General features: G+C 55.0%; 1 long non-coding RNA gene across 4 annotated transcripts; it reads right to left on the bottom strand.

The window, feature by feature from the left end:
- Positions 1 to 3,483: 3,483 nt before the first annotated feature.
- On the bottom strand, positions 3,484 to 13,793 carry LOC140192619 (uncharacterized). 4 transcript variants are annotated; one of them, XR_011884370.1, is made up of 5 exons: positions 13,733 to 13,793; positions 9,991 to 10,151; positions 7,435 to 7,561; positions 6,272 to 6,531; positions 3,484 to 3,825 (listed from the first exon to the last, which is right to left on the bottom strand). It is a non-coding gene; the product is annotated as an uncharacterized lncRNA (long non-coding RNA). The 4 variants fall into 4 exon arrangements; XR_011884372.1 differs by having other exon boundaries at positions 6,284 to 6,531; XR_011884371.1 differs by having other exon boundaries at positions 9,991 to 10,148.
- Between the last annotated feature and the right edge of the window lie 2,955 nt (positions 13,794 to 16,748).

Below are 16,748 nucleotides of genomic sequence, written 5' to 3'. Positions count from 1 at the left end.
ACACTCCCAGGGACAGGGTCAGACACAGAGAATCTCTCCCCGCCGTCCCGTCACACACTCCCAGGGACAGGGTGAGGCTCCCTCCACACCGTCCGTCACACACTCCCAGGGACAGGGTCAGACACAGGGTGAGGCTCCCTCCACACGGTCCGTCACACACTCCGAGGGACAGGGTCATACACAGGGTGAGGGTCCCTCCACACTGTCCGTCATACACTCCCAGGGACAGGGTCAGACACAGAGAATCTCACCCCGCCGTCCCGTCACACACTCCCAGGGACAGGGTGAGGCTCCCTCCACACCGTCCGTCATAAACTCCCAGGGACAGGGTCAGACACAGAGAATATCTCCCCGCCGTCCTGTCACACACTCCCAGGGACAGGATCAGACACAGGGTGAGGCTCCCTCCGCACCATCCCGTCACACACTCCCAGGGACAGGGTCAGACACAGGGTGAGGGTCCCTCCACACTGTCCTGATACACCCCCAGGGACAGGGTGAGACACAGAGAATCTCTCCCCACTGTCCCGTCACACACTCCCAGGGACAGGGTCAGACACAGGGTGAGGCTCCCTCCACACCGTCCCGTCACACACTCCCACGGGGGTCGGGGGGTTACTGAACGGGATTATCCGAAGAGGGCGGGCGGCCGGTGTCTGTACTATGACCACAGTGGTCTGATGTGCCTGTACTCGATACAGCTCAACCGCCTTCTCGACTCAGCCAGTGGTGTCAGACAGCCGAACTTGTGGTGGTGTTCCTGTGGTCAGAGGCACTGCCTGACAGCTCTAGAAATGTGACTTTGATCCCCACCTCTGCCACTGTGAGTGAGAGAAAGAGAGTGACCGACAGACAGATTTGAGAGCCGGTGGTTTAATGCTGTGAGTTGTCCCCACCCTGGTGTGTGGGTGAGGGATAGAATCTGGGGGGAGTGGGTACAACGGAAGAGGTTACAAGGGAAATGGGTTTGCTTTGTGAGACAGCACAGACTGGATGGATCCAGCCACTCATTTCTGTGTGGTACGTGGTCACAGTGAGGGGCACTCGGATTTATTTGGGACAGAGGGTCACATGTGGCATTGTCTGCCGCAGTTGTTAACACAAGGTGTCTGAGGTGCAGGGGGACCGAGGGTCGCCATCCACGTCACCGGAACACCTCTGCTTTCTGAGAAGTTTGCATCGATTCAGCACACCGGCAAATCCTTTTACAGACATTGCTAGTGGCATGGAAACACCAATGCCCGGGACCGGAGAGTCCACATAATGTGGAGCAAACAGCCCAGCCCGTCACAGGCAAAGCCCTCCCCACCATTGAGCACATCGACAAGGAGCGCTGGCACAAGGAAGCAGCATCATTCAGCAAGTACCCCCATCATCCAGGTCGTGGTCTCTTCCCACTACTTCCATCAGGCGGGAAGTACGTGAGCCACAGGTCCCACACCACCAGGATCAGCAACAGTTATCACCCCTCAACCATCAGTCTCCTGAACCAGTGTGGACAACTTCACTCACCCCAACTCTGACCCAATTCCACAGCCTACACCACCAGGATCAGCAACAGTTATCACCCCTCAACCATCAGTCTCCTGAACCAGTGTGGATAGAAACATAGAAACATAGAAAATAGGTGCAGGAGTAGGCCATGCAGCCATTCGAGCCTGCACCACCATTCAGTATGATCATGGCTGATCATCCAACTCAGAACCCTGTACCTGCCTTCTCTCCATACCCCCCGATCCCTTTAGCCACAGGGCCATATCTAACTCCCTCTTAAATATAGCCAATGTACTAGCCTCAACTGTTTCCTGTGACAGAGAATTCCACAGATTCACCACTCTCTGTGTGAAGAAGTTTTTCCTCATCTCGGTCCTAAAAGGCTTCCCCTTTATCCTCAAACTGTGACCCCTCGTTCTGGACTTCCCCAACATCAGGAACAATCTTCCTGTATCTAGCCTGTCCAATCCCTTTGGAATTTTATACATTTCGATCAGATCCCCCCTCAATCTTCTAAATTCCAGAGTGTATAAGCCTAGTTGATCCAGCTCTTCATCATATGAAAGTCCTGCCATCCCAGGAATCAATCTGGTGAACCTTCTTTGTACTCCCTCTATGGCAAGGATGGCTTTCCTCAGATTAGGGGACCAAAACTGCACACAATACTCCAGGTGTGGTCTCACCGAGGCCTTGTACAACTGCAGTAGTACCTCCCTGCTCCTGTACTCGAATCCTCTCGCTATAAATGCCAGCATACCATTCGCCTTTTTCACCGCCTGCTGTACCTGCATGCCCACTTTCAATGACTGGTGTATAATGACACCCAGGTCTCGTTGCACCTCCCCTTTTCCTAATCGGCCACCATTCAGATAATAATCTGTTTTCCTATTTTTGCCACCAAAGTGGATAACTTCACATTTATCCACATTAAATTGCATCTGCCACCCAGCTTCGTGTCATCCGCAAACTTGGAGATGCTGCATTTAATTCCCTCGTCTAAGTCATTAATATATATTGTAAACAACTGGGGTCCCAGCACTGAGCCATGCGGTACCCCACTAGTCACTGCCTGCCATTCTGAACAGGTCCCATTTATTCCCACCCTTTGCTTCCTGTCTGCCAACCAATTCTCTATCCACATCAATACCATACCCCCAATACCGTGTGCTTTAAGTTTGCACACTAACCTCCTGTGTGGGACCTCGTCAAAAGCCTTTTGAAAATCCAAATATACCACATCCACTGGTTCTCCCCTATCCACTCTACTAGTTACATCCTCAAAAAATTCAATGAGATTCGTCAGACATGATTTTCCTTTCACAAATCCATGTTGACTTTGTCCGATCATTTCACCGCTTTCCAAATGTGCTGTTATCACACCTTTGATAACTGACTCTAGCATTTTCCCCACCACCGATGTCAGACTTACCGGTCTATAATTCCCCGGTTTCTCTCTCCCTCCTTTTTTAAAAAGCAGGGTTACATTAGCCACCCTCCAATCCTCAGGAACTATTCCAGAATCTAAAGAGTTTTGAAAAATTATCACTGATGCAGCCATTATTTCTTGGGCCACTTCCTTAAGTACTCTGGGATGCAGACCATCTGGCCCTGGGGATTTATCTGCCTTCAATCCCTTCAATTTACCTAACACCACTTCCCTACTAACATGTATTTCCCTCAGTTCCTCCATCTCACTAGACCCTCGGTCTCCTAGTATTTCTGGAAGATTATTTATGTCCTCTTTAGTGAAGACAGAACCAAAGTAGTTATTCAATTGGTCTGCCATGTCCTTGTTCCCCATGATCAATTCACCTGTTTCTGACTGTAAGGGACCTACATTTATCTTAACCAATCTTTTTCTTTTCACATATCTATAAAAGCTTTTACACTCAGTTCACTCACCTCAACTCTGAACCGATTCTGCAACCTGTCGACTCACTTTCAAGAATTCTACAACACATGTTCTCAAATGTATTTATTTTTCGCAGCACAATTTGTCTTTTTTTACGCGTTGGCTCTTTGGTGTCTTTGTTTATGTATAATTTTTCATAAATTCTAGTGAATTTGTTAACTATCCTGCAAATGCTGCAGGAAGCAAATCTGCAGGTAGAATACGGAGAGCAGTAAAATTACTTTGACTTTGAGCAAGCTACAGTTCAGAGAAGGCGGCCACTGTGGTGACAGCTCACAGTGGCAGGGACACAGGCAGAGACAACAGCGTGTCGGATACACAGATTCATCAAGAATTCCCTCACAGTCCGAGTGTCTCAGGTAGAACAGAGGTTTTCAGGAGCCGGTTTCCTGCTTTCACACACTCCACGAGATCCGCACCTGGGGGAGGGGGTGGTGGGAGAGGGGGCAAGTGTTAAAATAACTGTTAGTCCAGGGCAGGGAGATCAGTGTGATGGGATAGAACAAGGAAAAGGACCAGTCAGTGTACAGATATCCCCCTGAGGGAGAGGGACTGAGGGACACCGGTCAGTGTACAGATATCCCCCTGAGGGAGAGGGTCTGAGGGACACCGGTCAGTGTACGGATGTCCCCCCGGGGGAGAGGGACTGAGGGACACCGGTCAATGTACAGATATCCCCCTGAGGGAGAGGGACCGAGGGACATCGGTCAGTGTACAGATATCCCCCTGAGGGAGAGGGACTGAGGGACACCGGTCAGTGTCTGGATGTCCCCCCGGGGGAGAGGGACTGAGGAACACTGGCCAGTGTACAGACATCCCCCCGAGGGAGAGGGACTGAGGGACCCTGGTGACTGAATTGAAATATGAAAACCTGATTTACCCTTCAGTAGCGAACAGCTCAATCATAAGCAGATGATTTGTCTCGTTTCAGTTACACTCTCCCCTCTGTCTCCTTCTCCCAGTGACATTCAGATGGTCCATGTTGGTGCTTTCCAGCCCTCGTGCACCCCCCGTACTTGGACTCAGCATCCCCTCACCCACCGGCTTTCCGCTCCCTTGGCTCACTTCCCCTCCCCGACCTGCTTTCAGCTGCCCATCACGCTGCTTCCCCTCACCGAACACACAGCAGCAGAGTGCAGGAACAGGAACAGGCCCTACGGCCCACACTGTCTGTGCTGTCCATGCCCCTTCTGCCTGCACCATCCCTATCCCTCCCTCCCGGCCAACTGAGGCATCCTCTAACAGATACATATCTACGTCTCTATCATATCTGCTCTCAGCACCCCCACCCCCGGCACTCACTAATCTGTGCTGAAAAAAATTGCCCCGCATAACCCCTTCCCACCTTCAATCATGCTCCATATTTTTCAAATGTCTACTCTGGGTGAAGAAAGTACCGTCTATCTGACCTGTTCCACTCGTAGCTTTTTAAACTTTATCAGGTGTCCCCGCAGCCTTCAGGGGAAACAACCCAAGCCTGTCCAACCTCTCCTTGTAGCACATCCCCTCTCAACTGGGCAGCATCCTGGTGAATCTCTTCTGCACCCTCTCCGAAGCCTGTCGATCCTTTCTGTCATCTGTGTGACCAGATCTGCACACAATATCCCAAGTGTGGCCTCACCAAATCTTCATATAGGAGCAACACGACATCCTGACTCTTCCACTCTACCCCCTGAGCGATGAAAGCAAGCATTCCTTCCTACGCTATCTATCTGCCTGGTCACTGTCAGTGAGCTGTGAACTTGGAGCCCAGTATCCCTCCCTACGTCGATGCTGTTGTTTCGGGCCCTGCCACTAACAGTGCACCTGCCCCCTATGTTTGACCTCTCAGACACTCGAATTAAACTGCATCTGCCATTTCTCTGTCCCGACCTGTAAATGATCTACAACTCTGTTTGTCCCCTCCGCGCCCCCCCATTCCAGTGGCCCTCTCACCCTTTCCTCTCCTCCACCCTCAGTGCCAGCTCATCACCACTCTGTTTCCCTGCCTCCTTTCCTTTCTCCCATGGTCAAATGTCCTCTCCTGTCACATCTCTTCATCTTCAGTCCTTTGATTCTTCCACCTATCACCCCCCAGCTTCTCACATCACCCTAATTCTCTGTCCCCCCTCCACCCACTCACCTGCCCTCACCCAACACCAGCCAGCTTCTTCACCTCCCCCTTCCCCCCACCTCATTATTCCCATTCAGGCCCCTTCCTGACCAGCACCGATGAAAGGTCTTGGCCCAAAACGTCAGCTGGTTATTCCTCTCCATAGATGCTGCCTGACCTGCTGAGTTCCTCCAGCACTTGATATCTGTTGCTCAAGAGTAACCACTCTGCAGGATCTCGTGTCATGATCCATACCCCACAGTATCTTTTGTTCATCCTCAACACTCTTCACAAATCCACCAATCCTTCTGTCACCTCCACACTTACTAACTCACCTCATTTACATTTTCATACAATCGCTAATTACATGTTTATATATCTATAGTACACACAAACGTATATATACGACCAGCATAAACCCCCCAACCCCCAAGTCCTCTCCATCAGCTTTCCCATCAGTGATGTGAGGCTCTGCAGCCGAAAACTCCCTGTTCCCCGTCTTGGGAACATCACGAACCCTCCTGACCATTGAGCGCATCTCTATGAAACACAGTCACAGGAAAGCAGCATCCATCTTCAAGGACCAACACCACCCAGGACACGCTCTCTCCTTGCTACTGCCATCAGGAGGAAGGTATAGGAGCCTCAGGGCTCACACCACCAGGCTCCGGAACAGTTACTATCCCCTCAACCATCAGGCTCCTGAACCTAACTTCACTCTGCTTCACTTGCCCCATCACAAAAACACTCCCACAACCGATGGATTAACTTACAAGGATCTTCACCTCATGATCTCGATAGTTATGGACCATTGATCTTTGTGTTTGCACAGTTCGTTGTCTTCTGCACTCTGGTTGATCGCCCAACTGGACGGACTTTCATTGCTTCTGTTGTGGTTATTATTCCATAGATTTATTGCGCATTCACACAAGAAAACAAATCTCAGGCTTGTATATGGTGACATATATCTACTTTGATAATCACTCTCCTTTGAACTTTGATTGCTGTCAAATCCGCTGGCCCTCGCCTGTGGCTACAGGGGATACAAGACGATTCATCATGCTCAGCGATCTCCTCCCTCACCGCTTTCAATAACCCGAGCATTATCCCATCAGGGGCTTAGTCTTGTCTACCTGCTCAGAGAGTGGTGCGTGGAACGCACTGACAGGGTAGTGGGAGAGGCAGGTATATTAAGGGTATTTAAGAAAGTTAGTTTCTTAATTACCCGAGTTAGATTGCCTCATCTGAGGTCAGTGTAACCCCTCTCCCATAGCCCTCCATGGATGACAGAAAAAAGGAGGGCCAGGTGAGAGGAGATGGATTGATCTTCGAGTGAGTTCAAAGCTGGGCACAACATGGTGTGCTGAAGGGACGATGCTGTGCTCTCGTGTTCCCTGTTATTAATGAACCCACATCCACCACTTCCACTGGCATCTCGTTCCACCCTTTGAGTGAAGACCCCCTCAGATTCACCCTTCACCCGAAACCTATCACCTCGAATTCCACTCTCACCTAGTCAGAGGTGAAAAGGCCTGCATGCATTCACTCTATCTGAACCCCTCCGTCTTGATCACAAAAATGCCCCAGCACGTGATTATGGGTCTCACAGCTCTCACAATCCTCCATCTCCTTCTCCGGGATACACTCACTCCCCTCGAGTTCCTTTCCTCTCTCCCACCACCTAACCAGGGAGAGGTTCTCCATCGAGAATGACAGCACCATCACCCCCTCCCACTCTGGTTCCATCCCTCAACCTACCCTATCCTGCCTCACCCCTGCCCCTCTCCTTTCACTACCAGCCTCCCACCCTTCTCCACTCTCATCCCCGACACAGAGTCTCCACCCAAAACATCGCCCACCCTTCTCCCTGCACAGATGCTGCCCGAAACCCTGAGCTGTTTAACTTGGCGCACCGGCCATCACCCTCTGCCCTAACCTGCTCGGGCCTTGACCCAGGACAGGGCCTTCTTCACCAGCAGATCCCACTCGTCCTTGGAGTCGGCAGCAAAGGCGCTCAGCCAGATCACGGCCAAGATGGTGGTCCACAGAGTGAGGTCCATATCCTGAAAGTGGGAGAACAGGGGACAGGCACTGAGCAGGAGCCGGTCACAGACCCATCAGACCATAAAACACAGGAACAGAATGAGCCCATCCAGGCCAATGAGACTGCTCGGACACTCAATCGTGACTGATTTATTTCCCCCCAAACCCAATCTCTAGCCTTCTCCATGTAACCTTTACACCCTGACTAATCAAAAACCTGTCAATGTCCGTTTTAAATATAGTCAAAGACTTGGGCTCAATGGCCAACTGTGGCAGTCAATGAATAACTCAACACTCCCGGGGATGGGGTCATATGGGGTGAAACTCCTTCCAACACAGGATGAGGCTCCCTCTACACTGTCCCATCACACACTCACAGACACAGGGTGAGACTCCCTCCCCACCATCCAGTCACACACTCTCAGGAACAGGTTCAGACACAGGGTGAGGCTCCCTCCACACCATCTCATCACCCATTCACAGACACAGGGCCCTTCAGCCCATTTGGTCTATACTGACTGCTACATTCTCCCTACTAGTTCCAGTTGGCTGTGTCCAGTCCATACTTCTGCATCCCCCTCTTCTCCATGTAATACCTCTTAAATGTTGATATTTTACCCTCCTCCACTACTTCCTCTGGCAGCTCACTGGCCCCTGTGTAAAGAACTTCTCAGCTCTCTTAAATCTCTCCCCTCTTATCCTCTCTCTGTTCTCCCAACCCTGGGGGAAAGTCTATGAGACTCCACCTTATCTATTCCCCTCTGTGAGGTCACCCCTCCCCCTCCTCCACTGCAAGGAACAAAGATCCATCATGGCTCCTGATAAAGATCCATTCCTCTGTAGCTCAGGCCTTCTGGTCCAGGCATCCAACGTTCCCACTATTTTTTGTTTCCAGCTGCACAGACCAACCATTGCTCTGAACAGGAAATGTTCACATGGCCTAAAAACTCAGCTGCCCTCTGAATCTTTTTTTTTGTGTGGAAGGCGTCAGTGTTTAGCAGATGGTTTATTAACAAAAAGCTACAGACTTCCATTCTGTGTGTATTCTTGCAATTTGTAATAGCGTTGTAACAGAAACAATGACAATGTAAATACATTGTTCTAAAATGGTTCCAATTAAAGGCCGTAGTATGTTTATTATTTTAAAAATTTATGGCTTATATTCATTAACATAATATACTTGTGAAACTTCCTTTAATTAACATAGACCAAATTCCATTAGCATAATTACAAAATTATATTAACATAATCTACACTAACATTATATCAAAGTATATTCCAGCTTGTGGCAACGAAGGCTATGTGTGTGGTAGCGTTTCAGTTACTGCACGGCTGTGTACCTGCGTGCATTAGAAAGAGAAGTGTAGGCAGCATTCTGATAATTTTATTCTGCACCCTCTGCAGCTTGACACTACCTTTCCCACAACAGGATACTCCAAGTGTGGTCTCAACAATCACTTGTTCAAGTGAACCATCATGTCCCTACACCGAAACTTGATGCCCCCACCCTGACAGATGAAGGCCAGCGTGCTAAATGCTGACTTTGCCATCCTGTCTACTTGTGTCTCCTCTTTCAGGGAAAGTTCCTCTCCCAGCCCCAGGTACAATATTGACTCCTCAACCTCTGTGTAGAGAAATCAATGGGCGTCCAGAGATAAGGGACTTTCTTAGCCCCAGTGCATGATGGGTTGGGCAGCTGCCATTACCCACTACAACTTGCCTCTGCCCCAGTCCAGCCCCATCTGTTGAGGTGTGGTCAGAGCACCAACCTCTGGTCAATATTCCCTCACAGGTCAGGAACCACTCTCCTCCAACTAATGCTCGGGATCAGCTGAGTGGGACTCGAGAGACAACCCTCCCCACATTGGAACAGCCTCCCTTCACGGCTATTAGGGCGAGCAGGCCATCACTGCTCTGTACAAATGGATGGGGTGGGAGGAGGAGGAGGAGGAGGAGGCTGCTCAGCCCCTCTCCCACATGCTCCCACCTCTACAAGACCATGGACTCGCAGACATCCCCGGACTTGGCTCCCACTGCCCTAGAAGGGAGAGGGTTCCAAACACGGGCCCCAGCCCCCGTGACAGAAAACTCCCCTTCTTCATTGCAGATGGGCCTCTCCCTTCAGGGGTCACTGTGGGAGAATCTGGAATGAGGAAACACAATTCTCACACCAACCCTCTTCTACCCCTTTCTCGGGATGGGAAGTACTTCAATCCAGCCCCCTCTCCCACATGGACACAAGCCCAGTTGTCTGACCTCTTCCCCAAGGACGACCCACCCAATCCAGGGACCAGTCTGATCAGCCTTCCCTGAACTGCTCCTGACATGTTCACCGCCTCCCCTCAGTAAGGAGACGACGCGGTCCGCTGTGCGACCAGTGCGGCCTCCTTAGCGCCCAAGTAATTGAGGCACAACCTCCTGACACTGGGATCAGTCTCCTGGAGCTCACCTTCAGGGGCAGGCCTCCTCTGACCTGGCCAGGGCTCAGGCCCAGCAGTGACTCCAGGCCGGGGTCTGGAGTCCAGGATCCATCTGCGTTCTGCAGCGCGATCAGCTTCAGCACCAGAGGCTCCTCTGAGGCAGGGAGCCTGAGTGACTCATCGTCAGCTGCTGAAGCAAAGGAAAAGGTTCAGCAGGAGTTACCTCCGCCCAGCACACCGTTGTGTTGCAGAGTCTGGTCCGAACGCGTTATAACCCTGAACTCTGTTTCTCCTCACTCACAGAAACCATTACAATCCCCGACCCCCTCACCCACAGAAACCATTACAATCCTCGACCCCCTCACCCACAGAAACCATTACAATCCCTGACCCCCTCACCCACAGAAACCATTACAATCGCTGACCCCCTCACCCACAGAAACCATTACAATCGCTGACCCCCTCACCCGCAGAAACCATTACAATCCCCGACCCCCTCACACACAGAAAGGTACCGTTATAGCAGCAGCAAACACCCAACACAATCTCCTTGCCAACACAACAAATGAACAGGTCACCCAGCCACCCACTGTCCACAAGAAAACAGCAAAAAACTGAAGGAACCCAATATTAAAGAGCAGTCCAATAATCACATCATAATCTATGGAGGGGAATAAACAGTCGACGGTTCTGTCCGAAACCCTTCACCAGGACCAAAAGTTTAACTTTCATGTGTGTGTGTGAGTGTGTGCGAGTGTGTGTGAGTGTGTGCGAGTGTGTGTGAGTGTGTGTGAGTGTGTGAGTGTGTGAGTGAGTGTGCGAGTGAGTGTGTGAGTGTGTGTGAGAGTGAGATTGTGTGAGAGTGTGCATGTGAGTGTGTGAGTGTGTTTGTGAGTGTGTGAGCGTGTGTGTGAGTTTGTGTGTGTGAGTGAGAGTGTGTGAGAGTGTGTGTGTGTGAGTGAGTGAGTGAGAGCGTGAGACAGTGTGTGTATGTGTGTGTGTGTGTGTGTGTGTGTGTGTGTGTGTGTGTGTGTGTGTGTATGTGTGTCTCACCTGCCGAGAGGCAAGAATCCGTGTGGCTGGAAAGGGTGCAGAAGTGATTTACGAGGATGTTTTCGGGACACAAGGGATTGAGTTATATTGACTTGATTCCTTGGAGTGTAGGAGATTGTGGTGGACAAAATCATGAGGGACACAGACAGGGTGAATGCACTCAGTCTTTCTGCCCCAGGGTAGGGGAGAATAAAACTAAAGGGATCAGGTTTAAGGTGAGAGGGGAGCGGTTATGAGGGGACCTGAGGGACAACAGTTTGACCCAGAGGGAGGTGCCTATGTGGAATAAGCTGCTTGAGGAGGAGGTGGAGGTGGGAACAATCAGCTTTAAAAGCCACTTGGACAGGTACATGGATAGCAGAGGATGCAGGAAGGGGGACTTGTTCAGGTAGGCTACAGGGTCAGCATGGATGTGTTGGGCTGAGTGGCCTCTTTCCTTGCTGCCTGACTCTGACTCCGTGCCCACTGTCCCCATCTCATCCATGTCTGCCACAGCCCCTCCCATCACTCCCCACCCCACCTACTGCCACCACTGTTTGCACCCCCTTGCAGAAACGGCAGTGATATACGACCCTGCACTAACTGTATTCCAGATTGCCCCGGCTCTACACAGGAGCACATTTCCTCCGACTAAACCACCTCCCCCCATCTCAAACTTTAATCCTTCAACCCACCCACTGTCCACAACTGGACCCCGACACCCCACAACGAGTCTCCTCCACCCCCCCAACGAGTCTCCTCCACCCCCTCCCAACGAGTCTCCTCCACTGCCTCCCAACGAGTCTCCTCCACCCCCTCCCAACGAGTCTCCTCCACTGCCTCCCAATGAGTCTCCTCCACCCCCCCAACGAGTCACCTCTACCCCCTCCTAACGAGTCTCCTCCGCCCCCCAACGAGTCTCCTCCAGCCCCTCCCAATGTCTCCTCCACCCCCCCAACGAGTCTCCTCCACCCCCTCAACGAGTCTCCTCCACCTCCCCAACGAGTCTCCTCCAGCCCCCCAACGAGTCTCCACCGCCCCCTCCCCAGCGAGTCTCCTCCACCCCCCGAGTCTCCTCCACTTCCCCAACGAGTCCCCTCCACCCCCCCCAACGAGTCTCCTCCATCCCCCGAGTCTCCTCTACCCCCTCCAACGAGTCTCCTCCACTTCCCCAACGAGTCCCCTCCACCCCTCCAACGAGTCTCCTCCACCCCCCGAGTCTCCTCCGCCCCCCGGATTCTCCTCCACCCCCTCCCCAACGAGTCACCTCCACCCCCCAACGAGTCTCCTCCAGCCCCCTAACGAGTCTCCTCCACCCCCCCAACGAGTCTCCTCCGCCTCCCCAACGAGTCTCCTCCACCCCCCCAACGAGTCTCCTCCAACACCCCCCCCCAACGAGTCTCCTCCGCCCCCCGGATTCTCCTCCACCCCCTCGGTGTTGGAGGAGACTCGTTGGGGGGGTGGAGGAGACTCGTTGGGGAGGCGGAGGAGACTCGTTGGGGGGGTGGAGGAGACTCGTTAGGGGGCTGGAGGAGACTCGTTGGGGGGTGGAGGTGACTCGTTGGGGAGCGGGTGGAGGAGAATCCGGGGGGCGGAGGAGACTCGGGGGGTGGAGGAGACTCGTTGGAGGGGTGGAGGGGACTCGTTGGGGAAGTGGAGGAGACTCGTTGGAGGGGGTAGAGGAGACTCGGGGGATGGAGGAGACTCGTTGGGGGGGTGGAGGGGACTCGTTGGGGAAGTGGAGGAGACTCGGGGGGTGGAGGAGACTCGCTGGGGAGGGGGCGGTGGAGACCCACCCCCCGAGTTGAGGGGTTGAGGGAAACGGGGATGGAGGGAATAGGGGGTGAGGGAGACGGGGGGATGAGGGAGACAGGGGTGTGGGAGACGGGGGTGAGGGAGACGGGGGGGTGAGGGAGACGGGGGTGAGGGAGACGGGGGTGAGGGAGACGGGGAGGGAGGGAGACGGGGGTGAGGGAGACGGGGGTGTGGGAGACGGGGGTGTGGGAGACGGGGGTGAGGGAGACGGGGGGGTGAGGGAGACGGGGGTGTGGGAGACGGGGAGGGAGGGAGACGAGGGTGAGGGAGACGGGGGTGAGGGAGACGGGGAGGGAGGGAGACGGGGGTGAGGGAGACGGGGGGTGTGGGAGACGGGGGTGTGGGAGACGGGGAGGGAGGGAGAGGGGGGTGAGGGAGGGAGAGGGGGGTGAGGGAGACGGGGTGGTGAAGGAGACGGGGGTGAGGGAGACGGGGAGGGAGGGAGACGAGGGTGAGGGAGACGGGGAGGGAGAGAGACGAGGGTGAGGGAGACGGGGAGGGAGGGAGACGGGGAGGGGAGGGAGACGGGGAGGTGAGGGAGACGGGGGTGTGGGAGACGGGGAGGGAGGGAGACGAGGGTGAGGGAGACGGGGGTGAGGGAGACGGGGAGGGAGGGAGACGGGGGTGAGGGAGACGGGGGGTGTGGGAGACGGGGGTGTGGGAGACGGGGAGGGAGGGAGAGGGGGTGAGGGAGGGAGAGGGGGGTGAGGGAGACGGGGTGGTGAAGGAGACGGGGGTGAGGGAGACGGGGAGGGAGGGAGACGAGGGTGAGGGAGACGGGGAGGGAGAGAGACGAGGGTGAGGGAGACGGGGAGGGAGGGAGACGGGGAGGGGAGGGAGACGGGGAGGTGAGGGAGACGGGGAGCGAGGGAGACGGGGTGAGGGAGACAGTGAATGTGAGGCGAAGGAAGTGGGACCACTTACCGAAAATGAGTGCAGGAATACCGCCTACTCATGGCACCCCTGCAGTACCCGAGCTCTTCCCTGACGGCAGAGAGAGGAGAAAATGAAACAGATCTTCCCAGCGTCAGCGGCAGAAGCAGAGGGTCGGTGGGGGTGAGGGAGCAGAGGCGGGGGGTGCGGAGAGAGGTAAGAGGAGGGTGGAAAGGGAGAGAGGCGCTGAGGCTCTGAGAGTGAGAGGGGAGGGTGGAGGAGGGAGTTAGAAGGGGGACGAGGGAGAGATGGAACGGGAGAGGGAGAGGGATGGTGAGGGAGAAGATTGGGGAGGGAGACGGGGTGTGTGACGAGGTGTGTGTGATGGGGTGTGTGAGTGACGGGGGTGTGTGAGAAACCAGGTGTGAATGATGGGGTGTGTGAGTGACGGGGTGTGTGAGTGACAGGGGTGTGCGAGTGATGGGGGTGTGTGAGAAACCAGGTGTGAGTGATGGGGTGTGTGAGTGACGGGGTGTGTGAGTGACAGGGGTGTGCGAGTGATGGGGGTGTGCGAGTGACGGGGTGTCAGTGACGGGGGGTGTGAGTGACGGGGTGTGTGAGTGACGGGGGTCTGAGTGACAGAGTGTGTGACTGATGGGGTGTGTGAGCGTCAGGGTGTGTGTGACGGGGTCTGTGAGTGACGGGAGTGTGAGTGACGGGGTGTGTGAGTGACGGGGTGTGTGAGTGACGGGGGGGTGTGAGTGACGGGGTGTGAATGTCGGTGGGGTGTGAGTGACTGGGTGTGTGAGTGACAGGGTGTGAGTGTCGGGGGGTGTGAATCTCGGGGGTGTGTGAGTGTCGGGGTGTGTGAGTGACGGGTGTGTGAGTGACGGGCGTCTGAGTGACGGGAAGTGAGAGTGACGGGGGTGTGTGATTGACAGGGGTGTGTGAGTGACAGGGTGTGTGAGTGACGGGGTGTGTGAGTGAAGGGGGGTGTGAGTGACGGGGTGTGTGAGTGACGGGGTGTGTGAGTGACGGGGGTGTGTGAGTGACGGGGGTGTGAGTGACGGGGGGTGTGAGTGACGTGGGTTTGTGAGTGACGGGGGTGTGAGTGAGGGGGTGTGTGAGTAATGGGGGTATGAGTGAGGGGTGTGAGTGACGGGGTGTGTGTCGGGGTGTGAGTGACGGGGTGTGTGAGTGACGGGGGTGTATGAGTGACGGGGGTGTGTGAGTGACGGGGTGTGAGTGACGGGGGTGTGTGAGTGACGTGGTTGTGAGTGACGGGGGTGTGTGAGTGACGGGGTGTGTGAGTGACGGGGGGGTGTGAGTGACGGGGTGTGAATGTCGGTGGGGTGTGAGTGACGGGGTGTGTGAGTGACGGGGTGTGTGAGTGACAGGGTGTGAGTGTCGGGGGGTGTGAATGACGTGGGTGTGTGAGTGTCGGGGTGTGTGAGTGACGGGTGTGTGTGTGACAGGGGTTTATGAGTGACGGGGTGTGTGAGTGACGGGGTGTGAGTGACGGGGTGTGAGTGACGGGGTTTGTGAGTGACGGGGGTGTGAGTCACGGGGTGTGTGAGTGACGGGCGTCTGAGTGACGGGAGGTGAGAGTGACGGGGGTGTGTGATTCACAGGGGTGTGTGAGTGACAGGGTGTGTGAGTGACGGGGTGTGTGAGTGACGGGGTGTGTGAGTGATGGGGGTGTGTGAGTGACGGGGGTGTGAGTGACGGGGGGTGTGAGTGACGTGGGTTTGTGAGTGACGGGGGTGTGAGTGAGGGGGTGTGTGAGTGATAGGGGTATGAGTGAGGGGTGTGAGTGACGGGGTGTGAGTGTCGGGGTGTGAGTGACGGGGTGTGTGAGTGACGGGGGTGTATGAGTGACGGGGGTGTGTGAGTGACGGGGTGTGAGTGACGGGGTGTGTGAGTGACGTGGTTGTGAGTGACGGGGGTGTGTGAGTGATGGGGGTGTGAGTGACGGGGTGTGTGAGTGACGGGGGTGTGTGAGTGACGGGGTGTGAATGTCGGTGGGGTGTGAGTGACGGGGTGTGAGTGACGGGGTGTGTAAGTGACAGGGTGTGAGTGTCGGGGGGTGTGAATGACGGGGGTGTGCGAGTGTCGGGGTGTGTGAGTGACGGGTGTATGTGTGACGGGGGTGTATGAGTGACGGGGTGTGTGAGTGACGGGGTGTGAGTGACGGGGTGTGAGTGACGGGGTTTGTGAGTGACGGGGGTGTGAGTCACGGGGTGTGTGAGTGACGGGGTGTGAGTGACGGGGGTGTGAGTGACGGGGGGATGAGAGTGACGGGGGTGTGTGAGTGACGGGTGTGTGAGTGATGGGGGGTGTGAGTGACGGGGGTGTGAGTGACGGGGGTGTGTGAGTGACGGGTGTGTGTGTGACGGGGTGTGTGAGTGACGGGGTGTGAGTGACGGGGATGTGAGTGACGGGGGTGTGAGTGACGGGGGTGTGTGAGTGTCGGGGGTTTTGAGTGACGAAAGTGTGAGTGACGGGGTGTGAGTGAGGGGGTGTGAGTGAGTGGTGTGAGTGACGGGGTTTGAGTGACAGGGTGTGTGAGTGACAGGGTGTGAGTGATGGGTTGTGAGTGACAGGGTGTGAGTGATGGGTTGTGAGTGACGGGGTGTGAGTGAAGGGGTGTGTGAGTGACAGGGTGTGAGTGATGGGGTGTGAGTGACGGGGGGTGTGAGTGACGGGGTTTGTGAGTGACGGGGTGTGTGAGTGACGGGGTGTGAGTGACAGGGGTGTGTGAGTGACAGGGGTGTGAGTGACGGGGTGTGTGAGTGACGCGGTGTGTGAGTGACGGGGTCTGTGAGTGACGGGGCGTGTGAGTGATGGGGGTGTGAATGACGGGGGTGTGCGAGTGACGGGGTGTGAGTGACGGGGTGTGAGTGACGGGGGTGTGTGAGTGACGGGGGTGTGAGTGACGGGGGTGTGAGTGACGGGGTGTGTGAGTGAAGGGGTGTTTGAGCGACGGGGGTGTGCGTGACGGGGGGTGTGAGTGATGAGGGGTGTGAATGACAGGGTGTGTGAGTGACGGGGTGTGAGTGACGGGGTG

Source organism: Mobula birostris, unplaced genomic scaffold (assembly GCF_030028105.1).
Source record: "Mobula birostris isolate sMobBir1 unplaced genomic scaffold, sMobBir1.hap1 scaffold_1835, whole genome shotgun sequence".
Lineage (NCBI taxonomy): Eukaryota > Metazoa > Chordata > Chondrichthyes > Myliobatiformes > Myliobatidae > Mobula > Mobula birostris.
The sequence above is the reverse complement of the archived record's forward strand: the minus strand, read 5'-3'. Positions and strand labels throughout refer to the sequence as shown.